The sequence below is a fragment of the Abramis brama genome (assembly GCF_963993115.1).
Source record: "Abramis brama genome assembly, chromosome: 17".
In the NCBI taxonomy this organism is placed as follows: domain Eukaryota; kingdom Metazoa; phylum Chordata; class Actinopteri; order Cypriniformes; family Leuciscidae; genus Abramis; species Abramis brama.
This window is the reverse complement of record NC_139979.1, coordinates 18,673,899-18,698,157: the sequence shown is the minus strand read 5'-3', so window position 1 is coordinate 18,698,157 and position 24,259 is coordinate 18,673,899. Positions and strand designations below refer to the sequence as shown.

The window sequence follows — 24,259 nt, the reverse complement described above, 5'->3', positions numbered from 1 at the left end:
AGCCGCGCTTTACACTTCCCCAAACATTTCCTTACTAGTCTCCCATTTTTATAATATTATGAATGAACCGTCTTGTTTAATCTTAAAGTTTTGGTGGTCAGACTCGGCACATAGAGCACAGAGATGATAGCAAATAAAAAATGCTAACGTCAGCGGATATGGCACTGAACGAGCGATATAGTTCAAAAGGGCAAACAGTCAAAGTTATTATGCGAGTTAACTCGAGTCGAAATGCAAATCTGCAAAGTCGCATTTGTCATCTGTCACCGTGACATCAAGTGGACTTTTGAAGCTGAAATAATGAGTGGATTAAGCTTGGAATAACGAGAGGAATAACATGGATATAACAAGCAAAAACAGAGGATTGTAATGCATCACAGTCAGGTACAAGGAAGGGAGACGACGGCTACGTCGGTTCAGTGTAGCACATTACGGGTCTCTTCGGGTTCGGGCACGAATTGTTGGAACCGTGTAGACCTCTACTCAAAGGTAGATATTTTATTTAACAGAATACACAACCAAATACTGAAACGTGCTGCAAAATTTAACAAAACAACCAAATACAGAAACACGCTGCACAGACAACAACGGAATTGTTTCCAGGGGACCCCGAACCCGGCTTAATTTTTTATTTTCCATACAGAGATGACATGTTTGACATATATCTTTGTATACAATATACAAAATGTATTAACAATGTTCAATGTCATTAGAATACAAATGAGAAAAGAGTTAACAATGAGCTGAAAAAAAAAAAAAAAAAAAAGAGAGAGAGAAAAAGAACATGAGGGTAAGATATGAATCTATACATCAGTTACATTGTACAAATTGTATCATGCTTTTAAATAAGTTTCATAAGAAATGTTAGGTAATGCAGGGTCCAAAGATGAGAAGGCAAGTTTTAAAGTTGAGACACTCACACACAGATATATAATTTTTTGTATAAAATGTATATTTATTTACAACAGTTATGTTAAAGTCCGCGTGAACCGTTAGTTGCAAACGACTTTTCTCCAGTGTTATGACGTATTTCCCAGTGAAAAGGAATATTGAACAGAGGGCAGGGTTTTACTCTAGCGCACCTCCTCTCCATCTCTGCTCATAGCAGACTAACGTTAACGGTTTTAGGGGAGTGGTTAAGCGTTTCCCAACCCAAGCCGTCAAACCTACATCATCAGAGAAGGAACGCCATTCCAGACCGGAAGTAACTTTTCAGACTTTGATTAAAGATTACGACGGCAAACAATTTTTTTTCTGTGTATTAACTTGCACGGATTAATTTTTCACCACAAGACTAGTAATATGCGCTAACAAAGTAAATAGGGTCAATTTTGATTTCAGTTGGACTTTAACAGCAATAATATAAATTTCTAATTGTCGTAAGAACAGCTATTCAGCTGATGGACACCGTGCTGCGTTGTCATGGGAAATTACGCCAAGTGCGTTCCAAACGGCTACATATAATGGCACACAAGTGCCCTGCTCACTCCAAAGTCCCCACTTCAAGGTCTCTGCCCTTTGAAGGGAGTAGGGCATAGGGATGCTTATGAGCAATAAGCATGTCCCAGCCGGGTTCGTCCCTTATTGGAGTCCCCTGGAAACATTTCCGTTGTTGTCTGTGCTATTTGCAGCGCGTTTCTGTATTTGGTTTTGTTGTGAGTATTTGGAGCACACATGTGTTGTAAAACTGATGAAGATGTTTTCATAATTTGCGGGTGTTTTTTCTATTAAATTAACCATGTTTTTGTGATCGATTACTGTTTGTATTACCATAGTTTTCAGACAAATATGAATAAATGGTGTTTAACACATCTAAAATGTATAAGAAAATTACATTAAAAAAACATAACACTCTGAAACGTCCTGTGAAATCCGTGCTTGCAAAGTCAGTGCATGAAATCCGTTCTGGATGATCCTCTTGTTTGTTAACATTCTTAAAACAACACTAAGGAACTTTTCCTCTTCGGTCGCCCTACAGGTTGGAAGCGGAATTGTCCATTACCGCTGTCGTAAATAATTTCGCCGCCCGCAGCCTACTGTCGCACGCACACTCACTGTTTATCTAGCACCGGCTTTGGAATGAACGATGTCCACTGACGAGGTAGAGTATGTTGCATGATTTCATGAAAGTATGATGTATTGCGACATCAGAAATGAAGGACTATTGTAACGCTTGACGTAAAGCAAGTCAAATTTGTAGTTTTCTTATTTCTCATTCGAACTACAGAAACACGACCCGGTTTGGCAAACTTGCATGGTGTGGTTATAGCAGATATAGGGCTGCAAAGCGAATCCAGAACTGCGGCACTTAAGTCATTCTTAAAAAAGGAAGATGTGTTCGTAGTTTTGCCGGCCAGATTCAAAAGTTGAATCTATCAACTAACGTTAGCTCCGCTGTTGGGAAAACACTCTGGTTGGTTGAAGCGCTGTCCTATTGCATGCAGAGGGAATTTGAAAGACAGGCGTTTATCCCGCCCCTCAGATTGAGCCGTGTCTAGGTATGAGTTATATACCGTATATGTATGGTGAGTTGCCAGACCTAACATCTTGATGTAGGTCTGGCTTGCCAGGCTAGGGCATAGGACCCCTTTAAAATAATGAAGAACTGCATTTTTTCCTGAAATAAAGTGGAGGGAAAGTTTCATATTGTATGTAAGTATGATTTCACTTTTCTAACTTTAGTTAGTGTGTAAGATTGCTGTTTGAACATAAACAACATCTGCAAAGTTACAACGCTCAAAGTTCAAAGCAATGGGAGATATTTGCTTTTAAAGAAATTGTTTTTTAAGGACTACAACAAACGGCTGGTAGCGACTACACAACATTCTTCCTGGGTTAGTGACATCACTAACCCTAAAATTTACATAAACCCCGCCCCTGGGAAAACGCAGTCCATGTTGAGAAGAGGAAGAGTTGTTATAGTCAGCTCAAACTGTAGCATCCGTCTTTTCACATGCAATAGAAAGTCACTCTGTGCATCTCACAACAGTTCCTATACGAGCTATTTATAGATTATCATGACAGAATATGCTAATTGAAGATAGTTAACTCCACATCAGCAACATAAATTCATCAACTAACCATTCAGAGACGTCCTGTTGCATTCTACGTGTTGTCACTTCGTCTTGAGTCTCTCCATCTTTGTCTGTCTCCATTTAAACATAAAAGGCAGAACAGTTTCTGTCATTTTAGTGTGTGTCTGTGTGAGGTAATCGGAGCTGCTAACACACAGGAGCTCTTGAAACCCTGCCCTCTGTGTCGGGAGCAGCAGCATATTTGCATTTAAAGGGCCAGACACAAAACGTTGCGTTTTTGCTAACCCTCAAAAAGTGACAACTTTAACATGCTATATAAAAATATCTGTGGGGTATTTTGAGCTAAAACTTAACACACACACTCTGGGGACATCAGAGATGTATTTGACATCTTGTGAAAAGGGCATTATACCACCCCTTTAAAAATAACATGGCAGACACATTAGCCTGTTATGTAGAAGCAACCTACATAAGCTACATTATGTATTTGTTCATTAACGTCAGCGACTAGTCAAAGATTGGTAAATATTTAAAGTTTTTTTTTTAAGCTGTAAATGCGTAATGTTTTTTAAATGTTGTCAATACGTCCATATTGTACGTTTCAGCATCTATATACAAAAATTAACGTTTTGTATCTGTAAATGTTACATCCGTATTAACAATGAGATCAGGCTAAATGATCGAATCAGTTCTGGATAGAATTTTTTTTCTTTTTTCGAGAAGCCATTTAGCTCCAAAATGAGGCGTGAACAAGTTTAATATACCCTTTTTTATTGGGTAGGTTTAGGGGTTAGAATTTTTTGTAGCATAGCATTGTGTAGGAAATTAGCCCTGTAGAATTAGCCTGGCTCCGCCCTCGTACTTCCGCTCAATTTTCATTTTCCTTCAGTACTCCGTCTGGGTTTGCGGTATATTCGTGGGTTTTCTCCAACCAAATTTTTACCGGTCCAATCAGCGAACAGAGGGAGTGGCTGAGAACGATGACGTTGAGGTCGTGCAGTAGTTTGAGTTGTAGGGTTACGTCATGACCAAACGCTAGCGATTGGTTATGGCAGATCCAGAGTGGCTCTGGGCAGATCCAATAGTTTTAAACTTCAACAGAGTACCCGTCTTCAAGGAAGTTAACGCTTGTCAATGACAAATGAAATGTACGAGAGTCTGGTAGAACCAGGCTACTGTAGAATTGGCTGTGGGGCAGAGTTTGCGCTGAACTGGATTGGTGGAAAAAATCGTGCATGCGTGTCATGTGCCTATTTGCCAATGAGAGGAAGCCACACCCTATTTTCCCACCCCCATTTGGAGATCTCCAGGCTGCAGTTATACCCTTCTCTTTAATTTGGAAATATTTCACAATAGGTAAGAAAAGACTATCACAACTTCCGTTTCATGCTGACTTTAATATATTATTTATTAATATTATGCTTTTTACTTATAATTTAGCCTCTTATAGTGGTGTACTGTACATGAAAACATCTGAGCAAGCCATGGCCATTTTTTATTGACAAGAATAACAGTGTTTTAACAATGGTTATTGGTGATGTGCTATAATGGTAATATGTGGCTAATGAATATGTCTTTGCACTGAACTCTCTTGCATGTCAGCAGAGGCTGTAATTGTTCTCAAGAGATATAATCAGTTGGATGGTTTCCCAGCTTTGTGGTTAGTACTTGTAAAAGAAGCATGACTAAATGTCACATGAGGTGGGCCCCGTATCAAAGTAGTGTCTTTTTCAATGTTACTAATTCACAGGCAGTGTTCAGACAATTTCAAAATATGTTACAGCCAGTTTATCTTCCCTCTTCAGGAAGCTTACCATAATCCATTGCAGTAAACACACATCAGCAAATCAGTATTAAGAACAGAACTCCAGTTGCTGCCGTCTATTTCTTTTTATATTTTGTCATACACTCACATTGAAAATGGAGTAGAGGGATTTTTGAATTCCAATGTCATAGAGACTTTTATGGACTTGGTTGGTTTTATTAATTTGAGCCAGATTCACCCAAGAAACTACCTAGCCACAACCCAGCAACCATTCAAAGCACTATAGCAACACGACCCAGCTATTTCTAAACACAAAAGCATCATAGCAACATTGGGGTTGGCTCTTTTGACTTAAGAGTGTACTGAGGTAGTTTGTTGTCCCCTGGAGAGCCCCAGCCATTTTCAGTGCCAGAACATCAAAACATAGGGATAGGTTTGTTTCACTTTGGTAGTGTATTGAGGCCCATTGTTGTATACACAGCAAAGGGGAAATATAAGTTTGTGATGCAATTGATCACAAGACACACAAGAGACACTGCCATTTCACAGTAAAATCTGACATCACGCTGTGATGCAATGTTTGAATGTGTACACAGGATCTGAGCTTTACGGCGATTGACGGTGATTGCTTTTGGGTCTGTTCCTCACACAAATCAATAATTTGGCCTTGGAACACTTGGAATATTTGTACTTTTGGAATTAATTGTGACTGTAGATTTATCTGCCTGTTTTATCCTTTGTTTCATATTATATAATACACATATGGTTAGATTTAGGTGTGGGGTTGGGTTGGGTTACATGCTCAAATATGTCTAAATAATGTCTAAATCACACCCCAACATATTTCATAATGGCAAAATTATACCAAAGTATATAATTTCACCATGATGATAAAATTCCCATGCCCATGTTGTTCCAAACCTATATAATTTTTTGTCTAACTATCATCTTACATAAAAGATGATATTTTGAGAATTAAGTTAATTTATTATTTAATGCCCACTGACTTACACTGAGAGAATTTCTTTTTAATTAAAAAAAGATATAATAATAAATAAATATTTTTTTTCCCGCAGAAGACAGTCAGTCGTACAGTTTTGAAATGACTTGAGGGAGAGCATGACATAATGTAATTTGTTTGTTTTGTGTGAACTATAACTTTGTGTACTAATGTGCACCCCTAGTGAACATACAAATATGGTCCTTATTTAGACATATATTCTAATTAGATAAAATAACAACAGTAATCTTACCAACTAAATCTTTTTTTTTTTTTAAATTGGCAGGTAAAAGCAATCTGTAACTTTAGACAAATTCACACAAAAGCACACTTTAAATGTCCTAACAGCATTATAATAGCACAGTGCATTAGAAGCCACACAGACAGGCTTATTTAAATAAAATTAAAAAAGCTTTACTAATTTGTTTTACTTTACTAATGTTTTACTATTTTAAAATTCAAATTTAACTATTTATTAAATTCTGAACAACAAAATGTGCCCACTGCCATCCATATCCATGTTTGCAACAGCTTTATCAAGTTTCCATGCATGCACTGCTGCACCGTGTATGAGTATCCCTCAGTCGTGCGCTGGCTCTCACATGATATTTTTTTGGAACATTCTAGAAAACACCACATCATTTAGGCTAATGACAGGATATCTTTATAATCTTTATATTCTTAGAATATTCTTTATATTTTAAGATTCTTGAGAGACGATAGAATGAATAATGGACAGTGTACAAATAGGGAGTCCACTATGGTTGGAAATGACAAATAAAATTGATTTACTGAAGTCGGTTAATGGACACATGATATGCAAGTAAAATAAAATATTTCATCTTTTTTATTTTAAAGAGTTTTATTTTGATAATTTTCATGACAACCTAACATTCACGTGTCACGACCCTGCTCACACCCGCGCTGTATCTCATCCAACATCCCGAGGTCAGGATAATAAGGAGTGTCGCAGAAACACTTTTGGTTATAATAAGAATAAAGAAAAGATATCTTGATTTCCTTAGCTGTCCTGATATAAGCTAGTTATATAAATATAGTTTTATTACAGTAAAAACTTTGTCATCTTAGTTCAATTACATAGTCTCTTTGCAATAGTGTTGCATGAGTAGAGTAGAGTAGAGTAGAGTAGAGTAGAGTAGAGTAGAGTAGAGTAGAGTAGAGTAGAGTAGAGTAGAGTAGAGTAGAGTAGAGTAGAGTAGAGTAGAGTAGAGTAGAGTAGAGTAGAGTAGAGTAGAGTAGAGTAGAGTAGAGCCTACTGTATGAAATGTACAAACAATACAATATGGTCAGGAAATACTGGTACTGACATTCACCCCCCTTCTGAAATTTTTCTGTTATCACTTTTTACGTTCCACCCATAGGGGAAGTAATTAATGTTAACTAAAATATTAACAAAAGAAATGTTTGGCTCCAAAAGTTAGATACCAAAACCAACAGAAATGTGGTACAACAAGGTTTATTGGTGTAACACAAGTATAGGAAATGTTAAATAACTTCAGGAGTGGGAAAAGCCAAAAAAATAATAATAAACAAAATACCTCTAACTATTGGGACCCTACACTTATACCTTAAGGAAAGAAAAAGGAAAGAAACAACAAAATAGTTCCCTGACTCCCTCTCTACTTTAAAAAGGAGAAAAGCATAGCATTACAAAAATAAAAATGGCACCCTCTCCCTAGAACTTCCAAGTTTGTTCTATATACAATATTTACAAGAGAAACATTAGATAAACAGTTTAACAGTTTGGTTCAGCAACAAAAATTGTCTACATCAACGTAAGACTATTTATACAAACTTTTAGCAACAAAAATAAATAAAATGGGTAAGTTGTGAAATAAATCACAACTGAACAGCAGCAGCATGTACAGAAACAACAAACAAATCCAACCAGCAGAAAACAAGCCTCCTTTCAGTGGAGATCAGTGAGGCTTTATACTCTTCTTTTCCTTGAAGACCAATCCCAACCGAGCAGTCATCAGCAGAGGTGAGCACCCTCACCTGGTTTTACCTGCACAGAAGAAGGCAGAGAAACGACCACTACTGTTACCTAGTGGCCTGACACATAACATACAAAAATCTCAAATAAAATTACACCGTAGGACGTAACACACTCCAGCACTGCTAAATTGTCTGTTTGAAACATCAGCACATATGCCTTGCGTGTTATTTTTATTTTGCAAGTGTACTGTACGCGGTTGTTGGGTATAACAGTAATAATAATAAGAAGAATAAATTTAAGGAAAAATCAGTTGCCTTAAAATATTTAAGTTAAAGGTGCTGTATGTAGCTTTTTTACCAAAACGAATCCTTTTTTTATTGCCTGTGTGTGAAGGGGTTGTAATCTCACATTAAAATTATCCACTTTGCGGGTTTTGCTATTACCTCTGAAAGCAAGTATTCTTATTTTTATGTGAAGGTCCCGGGTCGGATTTACCGCCAGTGACGTCACCTGCATGCGCGCTCCCGAGCCTCTCGCCTCGTCTAGCCTACTGACTTTGCACTCAACAGCGACGACACTGCAACTTATGACATGGACTTATGACTTATGCAACTTATGACACGCCTGCTAACACTAAGAAACGACCTGGCCCAGCAAAACACCGACTCCAACACAAACTCCACATATTGAAAAAAAAAAAAAAAAAAAAATTCTGCTGAAGCTCGTATTAAAGGCCAGACGTGAATCGGATGAACTTAGGGTAAAAAACACGGATCAACATCGGCAGGGCATTTGAATCATAGAGAGAAACCTTATCTACAAACCTAGAATGTACATTTCCTGAAGAAAATGTGAAGTAGTGCTTGAAGAAAATGTGAAGTAGTGCTTGCAGTGGCAAAATTCGGCACGGTTGATAGGGTTCCATACTTATAATGGTAACATTACGAGCATGGAGCATTAGTTCAACGTCAAGCTGATAAAAGTTGCCTATTATTGTAACGTTGCAGTGGGAGTTTACCTGAGTTTCCAGCATGTTGTGGGATGCTTTCTCCAGTGTGTTGCGTGACGCGTCTCAGTCTGGCCGGTACACACAGTGCTCGCTCATAAACTCGAGCACGCGTAAGAGCACGCGCTTGTAAACTTATTGGTTGCAATCTGAAACATCACCGCTAGAGGTCGCTGAAAACTACATACAGCTCCTTTAAGAAATTTAAAGTTTATTTTGTACTCATACATTTTACTTGTTCTTAACTTGAAATGTTTGAGTACACTAATCCATACATTTAACTTAAAATGTTCATGTATTCTCAATGTGAACATTTTTGTTATAAACTTATAACAAGCTAGTTCAATAAATACTAACTTGTTAATTTGGTAACATGCTAACAATAGCATGGTATAGCACTTGCTGTATGAGTGCAGCAAAGTAAAGCATTAACATACTTGCTCTCAAACCTGTCACCATGACTGTAACTCTCCTAAAATCAGCATTAACAGAAATTCTTCTAAATTAGCATGACAAAACATTAATCACTATTAAATCTCCCACTTAACATTAATCTTGCAAAAAAAAAACAAACAAAAAAAAACATTATATTGCGCTTAATTTCAGCATTCCCATTCGAGAAATCCCAGCCCAGTTTCAGTTAAACTTCAGTTCGTCTAAATTAAAAGAAATAATTGCATAAAACTCAAAACAATGAAACTAAAATATATAAGTTCTATGAACCTGAAAGAAAAAGAAAGTGCTAAATACTCATAAAAGTTAATTTGACTGAACTAATTAGTTTAATTTAAGTTTGTCCTACTCAAACCAATTAATTATTTTGAGCGGGGTTTACAGAGTGGGCAATAATTTAAGTTGCTATGTGCTATGTTTAATGATGATTTTTTTTTTATCATTCTTTTTTGGAAGAATTTGTGGTTGAAATCAAACCAATGTTTATTAGCAGTTTTACAGCCTTTAATTACTTTGCTAATAACATTGAATCTCACACATAATGACATTTAGGGACATTTGACCCTAAACACAATACCTAAAATTTCAACACTTGTAATTTTCCTGTGAAAAGCAATCTTGGCCTGAGGCTGTCTGTTCTGGCTGAGTTTCCTTCCACCCAGCTCCCCTCTCTTTTCTTTCCATTTCCAGACCTAAAGGAATCCATTGTGGGTGTGTGCTATGCCTTAGGGCTTTTTTTCTTTTCCATTGGCCCTGCTTATTAGTCCTGAATTGTGTTTTTGTGTTGCGTTGCCTGGGGCATGGGAGTCTTTAAACAATCTGTAGAAAAATTATGAACAGCATTCAGGGGCAAACAAATGCCGGCATCCGTTGGAGACTTCTGGCCTGGTGCTGCTGGTTGGAAATTATGCCACATGTCTCTGTGACCCTGAAAATTAATGCATCTCGTTCACAGTGAGATATTCTAGTATACTGCTCTTACTAATTATGCCATACGAATAAATATGGTTGAAATAGTAAGTGTAGTATTTGAATCCAAATTCAGCTACAAGGCGTTTCTGTTTTGGTGCCGCACACACCAACTCTTTCACTGTATTTAACTGTCAGACAGTGAGTGAATCACTATTGGCAGTTGAAGGATCATTAAGGGGGAAATCGATGTTGGGCTGTTTGTGAATGCGTCTAAGGACACCTTTGGGTTTACAGACAAAGTTGGCATGAAAGTCAGTTGTAACTGACTTTGGCAATGCATTGTACAAATGTAAATGTACGTGTGAAATGGCTCAATGGTTGTTAAATAAACTGAATGTTGTATACCAGAATGGATTCAGATCTGAATATGATTGGCAGCAAAAGATGCACTTTCCTGAAAAGTTTGGTATCAACCCTCCATCAAACTTAACTGACTGTAGCTTTCAAGACTTCGCCTCGCTGCCCTATCAGGCAAAAACACTGGCAGTGAAACTCACGAAACTGATTTCGGAGAGACTTCTGAGGCAGCGTTTAATGATCTACAGCAAAATAGAGTGAGCTTTGGTGATGACTAAGTGAATATTTAATTACCACAACAGTAATTTCTCGCTAGAAATGACATCAAAAGCGGAAAACATTAATCAAAAACGTACATTTACACAAACTGACCACCAACTGCAACTTTCAGATGCCATCTTTATTTTTTAGCTGTCACAGAATGGAAAGCACTGGATTGTGTGATATCAAAGGCAGCGAAGGATACATCTATGCCGCCTTCAAAAATCGATCAGATGAAGGTATCTTAGGAGACAGAAAGTGAAGCTAACATTGGATTTGGACATGCCTTGATGCCTTCCTACCTTGGAATGCATCCTCTGAAGGCAGCATTTTTCAGTTCTCTTTCATATTCACTCAACGCTGCGGATAGCACAGTGGGATATCCTCTGGATGTGCCGATTGCCTGAAGCCCTATAGAATCACGCCAATTCATTGGCTGATGGCGCTCGCGCAAAGCTGGCTCTGCCCCGACGCTCTTACATCGTAGCATGACAAACGCGTGCGCGCCATCTTCTCCTCAGATTTCTCTGCCTTCACGAAGCGGTCACTTCTTGCCCTTCGTTCGGTTTTCCTGAGCCCAAATATTCTAATTCAACTACAGCTTTCGTCTCGACACTTCAGCGACTGGTATAAGTGGAACTCTGTTCTCCTTACAGTGAAGTGTCAGGGATTATCGACGCTGCTCTCCGCCATGCGTTCGTTTTATTTCGAATGACGAAAGTGTTCGCAGTAAGTGTGTTAAATGTATGGGTTTTTCGCATGCGCGTGAGGCTGTATTAGGGTTGTCAAAATGTAAATTTTGTGACAATCTCCTTCTCAAAACCCTCCGCTCTAGACTCGCTGTGTTTGAGAAGGAGTCATTTGTTCCCCCCGTCACGCTCCCGAGACTGCTGAGGCCTCTCGTGGATCTGTGACCTGGGGCTCGGATGTTGAGCTCGAGGATATTGAGTACGAGCAGACGGGCCTCGCCCTTTCTCTCCCTCCCTCCCTCTCCCGAGCACGCACGTGGCACGGTCGAATTCGCGCATGATTATTTATGCCCCAGCCCGGGAGCCCGCGATTCGGTTTCTTTTGGTCTGGATGACGTTATTTACACTGCAGCTTCCGACTCCGAGGATTTCGGGCCTGCTTTGACTGATGACGTCCGACTCCGAGGATTTCGGGCCTGCTTTGACTGATGACGTTATCCCGCCTAGCGGCCAGGACACGCGGCCTACTCCGGCCTACACGGAGCTTATTGACTTGTTGTCGCGCGCTACGGAGAAGCTCTCTATAGACTGGCCTGATGAGCCCCGCGAGTCTCAATCATCCAAACTCGACGAGAGGTTCCTTAGTGGCCCTAATTCTAGGCCAGAGCGAAGAAAGCTGCCCTTTTTCAGTGATCTGCATCATGAGATCTCCAGATCCTGGAAGCAGCCTTTCTCCGCACGCTTAACTAATGCAGCAGCCGCTGACTTCACCAACCTCGTTGGTTTTGTGGAGCAGGGTTATTCCGCTATTCCAGCGGTCGAGGACACGCTGGCTAACCACCTTACCCCGTCGTCTGCACCGTCCTGGAAGTCGCGTCCCCTCCTTCCTTCCAAGGCTTGTAGGACTATTTCCTCCCTTCTTGGGAAGTCTTACATCGCGGCTGGTCAGGCAGGCATGGCCCTGCATACCATGGCCATCCTTCAAGCCTACCAAGCGGACGTCTTGAAGGATATGGATGAAGGAGATGGACTGACGCCCGAAGCTGTCAAAGAGCTTCGCAAAGCCACAGATCTGGCCCTAAGAGCCACCAAACACACTGCTCGGGCTGTGGGTCGCTCTATGGCGGGCTCGGTTGCCGCAGAGCGCCACCTCTGGTTGAATCTTACGGAGATCCGAGACAGGGATAAGAGTTTTCTTCTGGACGCCCCTATTTCCCACTCCGGTCTTTTTGGGGAGGCAGTCAACACGGTGGTTGAGAACTTCCGCTAAATCTTAGTCGGCCGCGATCAGGCAGTTTATGCCTAGGAGGGTTAGAGTGCCAAGAGACTCCAACCCTGAAGAGACACCCAGCCCGGCGCAGGCGGAAGGAGACGCGTCTTGCTTTCTCCCCTCGCTCCCGGTGCACGCTACACTCGCCAATCGCTTCCTCGGAGGTACAGTTTGTTTTCCTCTGGAGCAGGCGGATCCAGTTGCTCCTATCCAGGCGGTGGTACCCCCCAGTACGTGTCAGGACGCCAAGCGCTCTCCTCCACGTTTAACCACGCCGCCCCATGGGAATCAGCGTGACACCCTACCTCAGGTATGTCCCTTGCACTGCAACACTCCTCTCCCTCTATCACATTTCTTTCAAGAATGGGAGCGTTTACCAGGGGTATCGCCTTGGATCCTCCGCACAGTTTGGCTCAGCTACACGCTTCAGTTTTGTCGCAACCCCCCCTGCTTCAACGGGGTCTTTCCTACTGTAGTCGACAGCGCCGCTCAGGCTTCTGTACTACAGCAGGAGATTTCATCCCTTCTGCTGAAGGGGGCGATAGAGGAGATTCCTTCGAGGGAAGTCGAACAGGGCTTCTACAGCCGTTACTTCCTGGTCCCGAAGAAGGGAGGCGGCCTGCTGCCGATACTAGATCTTCGCCGGTTGAATTTCTCTCTTTACAAAGGGAAATTCAAGATGTTGACGCTGAAGGCTATCATATCTCAAATCCGGCTGGGGGACTGGTTCGTGACAGTAGACCTCAAGGATGCTTATTTCCACATCCAGGTCGTACGGCGACACAGGAAATTTCTCAGGTTTGCCTTTGAAGAAAAGGCATACCAGTACAGGGTCCTCCCCTTTGGCCTCGCTGTAGTGCCAAGGACGTTCACAAAGTGTATGGATGCTGCTCTGGCCCCACTGCGGCTCCAGGGCATCCGTATTCTCAATTACCTGGATGATTGGCTCCTTTTAGCCCACTCCAGAGAGTTGGTGACTCACCACAGGCTCTCTCTATTAGCGAGTCATGCTTGGACTTCGCTCCTGGCCTGGTTAAGGTTACTTTGAGGCCGAGGTTAGGGTATGTACCTAAGGTACTTTCCACAGCATTCTGCTGTCAGGTTGTTAACCTTAACGCTTTCCACCCTCCTCCTTTTGCCTCTGAGGAAGAAAGGAAACTTAACTTGCTCTGCCCGGTCCGTTCTTTGAAGTTGTATGTAGATCTCTCAGGCGGTTGGAGGAAATCAAACCAGCTCTTGGTATGTTTTGGTGCTGGCCGCCGCGGGCTTGCCGCATCAAAACAGAGGATTTCCCACTGGGTTTCGGACGCTATTTCGCTGGCTTACGAGGTACGTGGTTTGCCTTCACCTCTTAGCATCAGAGCACATTCCACCAGAAGTGTGGCTTCCTCTCAAGCACTTTTTAGAGGGGTCCTCTTGGAAGACATTTGTGTGGCGGCAGGTTGGTCCTCTCCGCACACTTTTGTGAGATTCTATAATTTAGATCTTGACATGACTCCAGGTTCCCAGGTTCTATCAGCTTGAACCGATCATGGTTATTATTTGGTCTTGTACCAGTTATGGCAGCGCTTTAGCTTGGCGAGTTTGGTATTTCGTTCCCACTGCGCTATCCGCAGCGTTGAGTGAACCTATGAAAGAGAACGTCTCTGGTTACTTACGTAACCTATGTTCTCTGAATAGGGAACGAGACGCTGCGTTCGCTGCCAAGCTCCTCGCGCTGCCGACAGTTTTTCTTTTCGGCAGAGAAATCTGAGGAGAAGATGGCGCGCGTTTGTCATGCTATGACGTAAGAGCGTCGGGGCGGAGCCAGCTTTGCGTGAGCGCCATCAGCCATTGAATTGGCGTGATTCTATAGGGCTTCAGGCAATCGGCACATCCAGAGGATATCCCACTGCGCTATCCGCAGCGTCTCGTTCCCTATTCAGAGAACATAGGTTACGTAAGTAAGCAGAGACGTTTTCGTCCCTAGTAATCCTGAAGACATTGATTAGCTTGTTCAGGTGTGATTGATTAGGGTTGGAGCTAAACTCTGCAGGAAAGTGATTCTCGAGGGAAAGAGTTGCCCACCCCTGTGCTAAATGCATTGTCACAAGGACATGTGAGGTTCTAAAAATACATTTAATGCTGTGGTGTTGTAGGATGTAAAAGAATGAAAACAAAAAGCTAACTCTGAACGTCTGTATTTAATGTAGCAAACATCATTCAACAGGGCATTATCTTCAACTACCTTACTTCTTCATCTCTCACTCACACACTCAGTTCCTCTATTAGGATTTCACTGCCCTCTAGCGAACATACTCAGTATCACAATGATTCACAGAACACAACAAATGCATTACTATAATTTAATCTACATTAACACAGTTTTAATTAACAGAGAAAGTGATGTTATCATGAAGGCATAACTAGGCATTGCCAGAAAGAATTGAATTGGTTGTTGCTGTGTGCCATGCTATCTAAAGTAGCATTCTCACTACACAAAGAAGGATGGTATTTTTATTAGGGTTTTTGCAGGTTTTAAAAAGGTCTTTATAAGTCTTAAAGGGGTGGTATAATGCCCCTTTCACAAGATGTAAAATAAGTCTTTGATGTCCCCAGAGTGTGTATGTGAAGTTTTAGCTCAAAATACCCCACAGATATTTTTATATAGCAGGTTAAAATTGTCCATTTTTGAGGGTGAGCAAAAACACACCGTTTTGTGTCTGTTCCTTCAAATGCAAATGAGCTGCTGCTCCCAGCACAGAGGGCAGAGCTTCAACAGCTTGTGTCCTTTTACCTCACACAGACATGCACTGAAAATTTCAAAAACTTTTAGCCTTTTTTGTTCAAACCGGAGTCAGACAAAGATGGAGAGACTCAAGAAGTGACATGTAGAATGCAACAGGACGTTTCTTAATGGTTAGTTGATGAATATGTAGCTTATGTGTAGTTATCTTTTAGTCATTGATTAGCATATTCTGTCTTGATAATCTATAAATAGTGTTCCGGGGGAAGGGTTTATGTTAAATTTAGGGTTAGTGACGTCACTAACCTGGGAGGAATGTCGTGTAGTCCCTTCCAGCCATTTGTTGTAGGCTAGTCCTTAAAAAGTGATTTCTTTAAAAGCAAATATCTCCCTTTGAACTTTGAGCGTTGTAACTTTGCAGATGTTGTTTATGCTCAAACAGAAACATTACACACTAACTAAAGTTAAAAAAGTGAATCATAATCAACCACCCCTTTAATTCACCCATCTACAAATTAAAGGGATAGTTCACTTTGAAATTAAATTCTGGTATGTTTTAGCTTACCTCAAGGGCATCCAAGATGTAGGTGTCTTTGTTTCCGCAGTAGTTTCAATTTTGATATTTTTAGGTCAAACCGTTCTTGTCTGTCAGTCATATAATGCAGGTCTATGGTCACCACCTCAAAGAGCATGCACAGAGAAGTCCAAATTAAACAGTTCCCCATCGTAAGTACACATTGATGAAAAAAAAAATGTATAGGCCTATATTAGCCTGTATAAGGCCTGTATTTTTCTATTTCCCAGTATCTAAGCATTTTTGTCTTGTTTTGTAATACAAATATTTAAACATCCTTAAATCAAGATACTTTGCTTGAGATGCAAAATATAGAAATGAAGTTTAAACAAAATTAAGTTTACACTTAAAACAAAAAAAAATATCTGTCAATGGAGTATGGAAACTTGTTTTCCCTTTGAATTAAGTTGATTTTTCTGAGCCCATTGGTAGATAGTTGGTTTTGCTTTAATCATAAACTTATTTTTTATCAATTTCACAGAAAACAAGACAATTGCCAATTGACAATTAAATTGTCAAAACATTTTAGTAACTAAACTGAATTTTATTAGGTTTAGTGACAACATGTTACAATGTTTACATGGTTCAATTTCTGGTAAGCTACGCTTTTTTATTATTTCAATTCAATTATTGTGATTTGATATTGACTCATTTGGATAAATATTAGGTAGGCTACACAAGATAGGCATTCATTTTTCTCAAGAAAAAAACAACTCACCTAATGCTGTAAACATACAGAGAGCCCTATCAGCTGTCAGTATTATTTAAGGTTAAAAATAACACAAATTAAATATAATGGTTTTTTTATTATAATAACAACTTTATGTAATGATATAAGTAAAAATATAATAAATATGTAATATAGTACACATATTTAGCAAAATACTCTCTATAGCTCTTTTTTTCTAGCCAACTAACATGCCTATATTATGGAAATGGCTTTCCTGAGGTAAATGTTATGTGACATAATTGTTCTCCAGCTGTTTTATTGACCCCTTTGTTTGATTGATTGGTCGATATTATGTATGAGGAATATACATTTCGGTAAGTTGTACTGTATCTTTCAACATTGTTCATTTGTGTTTATTTACTATTTAGCTAGAGATGATCGGTTCACGTGCCGCTAGGGATCTGTCGCGTCACATTTACAAGCGCCAAAACGGTATTTATTGTTTGAATTTCGTAATAAAAGTGACAGAATCTGAGAGCGGAGATTTTTTTATATCATAAGTAACCTGCTCTGTCTAGTCTGTCGTTCTTCTAAAAGTGTCAATTGCGTGTGTCTCACGGTGAATGCGTGAGAGTTGGCAGCTATGTTGCCAGTGACCCTTTAGCCACAATAACTGCTAAAATCCAACATATGACATAAATAATGTAATGTTAGTATATATTTTTTTCTTGGAGTTAATTAATCTGCTATCAACTTTGAAATAACGCAGAGGCCAGCACTCTCTGCTCATCTTTTGCAGTTATCACAGAAATTCATTAGTGTCTCTATAGCATCTAAACCATTTTAAAACAAGCACATTCCTGTCCTTACTTGTTTACCCTACTGTTAGTTATGTGCTCATTTAGCTCACTGGGTGTGCCAGATGACATCCGTACATCTGAAACGTGCAGTGGTGCAGGGCTACTCTACGTGTCTAGTGACTTGATTCTTTTATCCAACAAATTAAATGAAACTTAACACTTAATATTCAACAATATTATTGATCTGCCTGCATTGACACCATTATATGAGAACTGAACTGAGCTGGATGATGACATCACTGTTTTCTCCAGTGCTGCTGTATAAATAAATGTTTTTACAATGGAAATGAATCAACACTTAACTTGGACAATGACACTATTTTCTAGATCTGCTGTACAGCCGAAACAAACTTTGTTGCATTATTTTCCTGTTATCACTGTAAAGTTGCTTTGAAACAATCTGTATTGTAAAAAGCTCTGATGTTAACATTATTTAGAGTGAAATTCTGAGTTGGTAAACACATTTGCCCCGGTGATCTTTTTCCTTATTTTTTTTTCATATTGGTCACGTCACGTGTGTGTGCGTGTGTCTTCAAAGAAATCTTGGAAAGTACCCGGGGAGGGGGGAGGTAACAAAACAAAACAAATATCTTGGAATCCTTCTATATAACAAACCTCAACAAACACGATGACATGTTCACATATGCTGTTTAACAACAATCTGCTTACCTGAATAAAATGTATAACCATTTAGCATATCTATTGACTTTTATCACATGGCATGGAAAAATTGATGATATAAATCCGCTGAGGGCAACTGGCCAACCTTACATTCCAAAAATACAATTAAAAATACAGGTGCTTTTTTGGCATGTATGGTTCCATGAAGGACCATTAACTTTCACATAACTTTTCTATTGCACAAATTGTTCTTTGTAGTGGAAAAAGGTTCTTTGGACTATTAAAATGTACTGCAGACTAACAGAAATCTGTTCTTTAAGAACCTCAGGTTCTTTAGTGAACCAGAAATGGTTTTCCATTATCTTAGCAAAGCTATATTAATAGCTTGTAAAAAACAGTTAATGTAGGTTAATGGTATTCACTGATTTCTTTTTCCTTTTTCCCCAGGGCAGGGGTGGAGTTTAAGTGTGGATTGCATTCCAGACCGGTTATGCAACACAGAACTGCAAACAAGCAAAGGGAAGAAAAACAACTATATTTTATTTTTCTGCACAGTGGATTACTATACATTTCAGATAAAGAGTTCTGTGGATTGCACTTATCTGAACATTATCTGAACATGGATACTATAGCATGGTAAGACAGTGTGCATTTTATTGAACATTTCACTTGACAATAGTGTATTCAACTACTCGGATTTTGCAACTAATGCCACGTCCGTGTGCTCTTAACAGGTTAATGATATATCTGTCTTTTTTAAGTTATACAGCTTACTTCAAATGCAAACTAAATGCATGACACTACTTTTTGACTATAGAAAACAACAACCTCTGTCTGCAATGTCTATGAAAAACTTGCAGGATGTTTTCATAATGCACACAGAACTGCATTGCACTTTTTATGGTCAGATTATGTCAAGGTATATCTATTAGGTGCATAAAAGCCTATTTGGGTACAAAGAAAAATATTGTAAAATGTTCATTACACAGTAATTTGGTTTATTAAAATCAGATCTTACAATATTTTATCCACATTTTCCAGAAATGTACCAAAATGTAACTGGCAAATATGCATTAGGTTAATGTGCAAAACCTTTTTTTTCTTTTCTTTTTGCCTTCAATGACAGGATAGAGGGACATCTTATAGTCACACATTTGCAAATTGAAAACACTCTCTTTGTACATTGATTTATGTTGTATAGGACAACAAAGAATTTTCTCTTTTTTGAGCTGCTTGATATCACTATGATTTGATCGGTATGGAAGGAATTAGTCAATGACTTTAAATGGTGTCCATTAAAGAGTAGATGGCATATTTTACAGTTCATTTCAGGAGGAACTTTGGCTTTTACAAAGCTGTAAAAGGTCAGATATGACTAACTCTTCCTGCTGTACACACATTCTCAACATTGGCATGGACAACAGTTGTTGATGGGAAGGGAGCTATATTAAAATTGCATTCTCTCCCTGAGGCAGAGAAGAGGGAAAAGAGGTGTGTGTGAGAGTGATGTTCTAATGCCACTTTCTGTCAGACTTCCTCTCTGACTCATGTGCTAGTAGCTGGTCATAAGACCAAATAATAATATATTATTATAGAATCAGTGAGCAGTTGTAATTCTTGCTTTGAATGGACATTTAAATGTGTTTGATAGTCATAATATTTCTACATCTGTACATGAAAACAGCACTGGGACTTTTCACTTTTCACACAATTGGGCTATAGAACCTAGACAATGTTCTCAGGGTAAAAGGAATAGTCAACACCCCCACACACAAGGCAAAGGAATCGGATGTCTTGATACTTCTCGGAAGCCACAAATTACACACATCTGCAGCACAAGAGCATGCACAGGCCAATTTGTGGTGAAGGGGAAAGTGGAGAAAAATGGATGACTCAGCAAAATGGACAGAGGGTATTGCAGAGTCTTTTCCATGCACTTCAGAGAAAACAAATGTCAGTCAGAAGGGGTTCTAACAGTGGAGCTTTCTTAACGCCTTACTTGTTGAGAAAAGAGCTAGGAGAAAATAGAAATTGGTGTGATTTTTTTCTCTCTGGCATATGTGTGTCTGAAGTAGCCTAACTAAGTTATTACAATTCACTCTTTCCTGCATGATATTTTGTTATACGATAGCTGAGGTGGCTCTTGATGGAATGCGATTGGCTCCAGCAGCAGTAAAGGCATCCTTCCTTTCTAGACAGTTTTTAATTCTTGGTAGATACAGCTGTGACCTCTGAGAAGAGCTTGAACTTCATGTGCCATCCTCTACAATGCAGTAATGTTTGTCTCTATTAATATGCTGAAGGAAAATAGCTGTTTCAGGACTAAAGGTCCTTGAAATCCCTTTGAAATCATGATGAAGAATACATGTGGGGTCATGGAAATAGTACTAAGTCACTAAAAGGTCATATTTAAAATAAGTTGATCTTTTGTTGCTGCTGGTAAACAGACCAATCATCTAATCAACACTTTCCCAGCAGACACATCTGTGAGAACTCAGGTTGTAAAACTAGCCAATATTGTATTGACAGGGTGTTAAATGAGCTGTCAAAGACCACTTCAATGTCAGACAACCCCACAGTGTGCATACTTGTGAGCTCAGCTGTCTGTCAGATAACATAATGAGTTACAGACTTGACTCACTTACAAGTATAAGTATAGCCATGTCAACAAGATAGGGACCATTTCAATTCAAGCCCTCCAACTTTACTCAAATGTAAGTTAATGTAGATTTACAACATTAGTTGTGTTTGTTTATTTTTTAACACGTTTATAATTGAGTCCATGTTTAAAGCAGTGTCAATGCAGAGTGGATTTAACTACTGCATTAGATGTGTGTACTCACTGGCACAGCATTTCATTTCATTTTCACAGCAGCAGTTTAAAAAACAAACAAACAGGGTTGTACAGTTTTTGCTCTAGCACTCCAAAGCCACAGTGCTGGTTAGTCCAGCACATCCCACATGCTCACTAAGTGCCATGCTACTTACCTAGTTCTATCCCACAAACCGACTGGACCACTAAAAAATAAATATATTAATAATACAAATAATAGAATTAATAATTTTAATTAAATACATAAGTTAAAGATAAAAAAAATGAAATTCACTTATGATAAAAACATTCAGTACACATTATTTTAGCCATCTGTGCACATTACAGGCAGACACATGTCGTATTAGATGACTAAAAATGACATAGTAAGTATATAAATGATTAAAAAGCCAAAAAAGATGGTTTCCTCATGACTTTAGATGGCTAACAAATGTGTTTTTCTTTAGACATAAAACACTTACATTGACAAGCCATTGTTTCTCACAGTCAATGACGTTCTCTTTAAAGTCATACAAAATATTAAAGAGAAATTGTCCATCATTCAGTCTCTTTCCTGTTCATTGCAAGACAACAGATGCACCTAATGTCAGTTTGATTCCCGAAAAGAATTTTATTAACTCTTTCATTCTGAAATTTTCCTCAGACCCTCAAGCGGTCTCCTTGGGGGTCCCCAGATCCATTTGAAACCCACTGGTCTAAAGAGAGCCAGATTCTCAATTTTGACATGTACAGGACAAACACATAGACACATTTGTGTAGTATCAGCAGATGACACAGGCTAAAAAGCTAAATTACAGCTTGGGTGTTTACATTATATCTGCATTTCATAAAGAGCATCACCACCAGTGTTAGCGTCATAATCCTTATACACTTAACATAGCAGCAGCCAAGGGAAGTTGCTCATTTTAAAACTAGGAACATCTGGCAACCACTGAAGGACAAATTCAAGAGCCACTCAATAGTAAACCATTAATTTGTCTCATATTTACCACTGAGCTACTTTCAAATTTCACAAGCTTTTGGCTGCCTCGTAGCTGGTGCTAATTCCCATCTGAGCCTAGCTGTGACATTAGGTGCTTTAGCTTATTTCACCTGTAGTAACTCTGCTCGTTGATGCCTGTTATTTTGGAGCATTTCGCTGCCTCCTCCTCCATAACTTTTTTCCTTTTGAGTCTGACCTTCTCAGCGCCACCTTTCCCTTTTCTTTTTGGCCTTTCCATCATTTAGACTCACTCACACACTGTCTGTTGAAGGTGCTCTAAGAGATGTCAAGCGTTTTTTAGGCCAAAACATTTTTTGTCACATCCAGCAAACATCTCCTCACTATCCGCTAGCTGCCTGTCCCCTAAACACACTGTAAAAAAACACAGTCTCTGTAGACAGCCCAGGCTCCACAAACGGCAAGAAAAACAAACTGGGCCAGCCTTGGCCACCAAACATAACAAACAGTGTTCCAGCCAATAACCGACAAGAATGATTTGGGGGTGGGGGTTGTGGGGTTAGTCCCCTATTTTAAAAGGTGAATAAATTTTTTTTTTTTTTAAGAATTAAGAATGATCATTTCCCATTCACTCTATAATGGTTACATCCATCAGGCATGTGATTGGCTAAGGACAAAAAAGCAGGAAAATATACTGAGATATATATATATATATATACAAATATATATAAGGATCATGTGATAGACCGGATGTCACATGCTGAAGACTGGAGTAATGATCCTGAAAATTCAGCTTTGCTTCACAGAAATAAATTATAATTTAAAGTATAATAAATTGAAAACCAATTATTTTAAATTGTAATAATATATCACAATATTAAAAAAAAAAAAATCAGTATTTTTGATCAAATAAATGCAGGCTTGATGAGCAGAAGAAACTTCTTTCAAAAACATTAAAAATAGTAATGTTTCCAAACTTTTGGCCTGTACTGTATTCCCCCCAAAACTGCACAACTGTAGGGTAAAACATTAATAAAAAAGTGATAATAAAAAATGCGTCTTAAAACTGACATGATTGTAACAAAATCACACAGTCTGGGGCCTCTGGAGAACTCAGTCAGAACAACTGCTAACATTAAGTTTAAGGTAAAAATAACTGCCATGAAATTATAGTATCTTACTCCTATGCAATTAGATAAACTGTTCATTCACTACATCACTTTACCTCTGTCTTTATCCCCTTTTATCCTCTTCTCTTCTTTTTGGCACTGTATCTATCGCAGACTATAATGCTCATTTATAATGTGTCACGTAAATTCGGCCATCCGTCACAATCAGGAAACTTTCACCGCGTCTAGAACTGGCGCGAGCTGCCAGGCCCGTTTCTACTAGCCTGTGTGTTAAGCGCCCTCAAAAAAAAGCAATGCTGTCTACATTGGATGCGGCGTCGCGCACGCTACACAACAAATTACCAACAACTGATCGCGCGCGCGCTCTGTTTCTGACGCACTTCAAGCACTCGCTGGGCGGGGAAAGATTGCATCTCTCTGCCATCTGTAACCATGTTGACGTGCCGCCCGGTGTGGCCGCGATTCGCGGCGATTGTGGTTCCGTCCCGGGTTACCATGGTGACGGCTGTGAGATCACAGGGGTCACAGGGACTGAACCAAATACATGGTTTACACATGGCCACTTCATGCGTTTTCTCAGATAGCCATCTGGTGATTTATCAAAACGATTCCATTTACACCTGGTCACATAAATGTGTTTTTGCAAAACGGATTTAACACACAATCATCATCACTAGAAGTAAAGAAACGAAATGATCTTACAAGGGCTGTTGCCGCTCTCTTATTCCGGTCTTTAATTTAGAAATTTTAGCGGATGATTAATAAAATGCAGCTCATATCTGTTGCTTTCGGTGACGTACACTCTGCAAATCTGCATATAGCGCGGGAATTGAAGATCGATTTAAGCGTCTGCGACTTACTTTCACTTTGATTTAATGAAGAAGCTCAGCTTCTCATCTGCGGTGATGCGTGTTGCAGTAGCGTCGTCATATTTTGCTGTAGCGTCGTCATCAACATTAGCCTATAACACGCTCTCACACGTTTATTTTTTTAAGCACTTTTGGGAGGAGTAAAATTTACATTTGTGGTTTCAACAACCAGATGCATTTACACTTGTCCAGTTTCGTCTGGAATGTGGCCCAGAACACCTCCTGTAGTGGTTTGAGCGATCCATGGAGCGATCGGATTCAAATCCGTCTCGAATGCGTTTCGGAGGGCATTTACACGGGCTGCGTTCGAAACCGCATACTCAATGAGT

The 24,259-nt window shown here is 39.5% G+C and overlaps 1 long non-coding RNA gene across 3 annotated transcripts in view; it reads left to right on the top strand.

Annotated features, from left to right (window-relative positions):
• LOC311067730 overlaps positions 1–24,259 on the top strand; it is a 134,191-nt gene that overhangs the window by 93,916 nt on the left and 16,016 nt on the right. For 2 of the 3 annotated variants that reach the window (XR_014603269.1, XR_014603270.1), the window contains one exon: positions 18,606–18,794. This is a non-coding gene — a long non-coding RNA (uncharacterized lncRNA). Of the gene's footprint in view, positions 1–163; positions 490–18,605; positions 18,795–24,259 lie in introns of those variants that run through there. The other variant, XR_014603271.1, reaches the window with a different exon arrangement.